The sequence below is a fragment of the Oncorhynchus kisutch genome, linkage group LG17 (genome assembly GCF_002021735.2).
Source record: "Oncorhynchus kisutch isolate 150728-3 linkage group LG17, Okis_V2, whole genome shotgun sequence".
Taxonomy (NCBI): domain Eukaryota; kingdom Metazoa; phylum Chordata; class Actinopteri; order Salmoniformes; family Salmonidae; genus Oncorhynchus; species Oncorhynchus kisutch.
In genome coordinates this window covers 85,698,858-85,699,075 of record NC_034190.2, presented here as the reverse complement: position 1 = coordinate 85,699,075, position 218 = coordinate 85,698,858, and positions in this window count along the sequence as shown.

Genomic DNA, 218 nt, shown 5'->3' with positions numbered 1-218 from the left:
AGAGAGTTGATCAGAGATAGAACGCTCGAGAGAGAAAGAGAGAGAGAGAGAGAGAGGAGAGAGAGAGAGAGAGAGAGGAGAGAGAGAGAGAGAGAGGAGAGGGAGAGTTGATCAGAGACAGCACGCTCGAGAGAGAGAGAGAGAGGGGGGGAGAGGGAGAGAGAGAGTTGATCAGAGACAGCACGCGAGAGAGAGAGAGAGAGGGAGAGAGAGAGTTG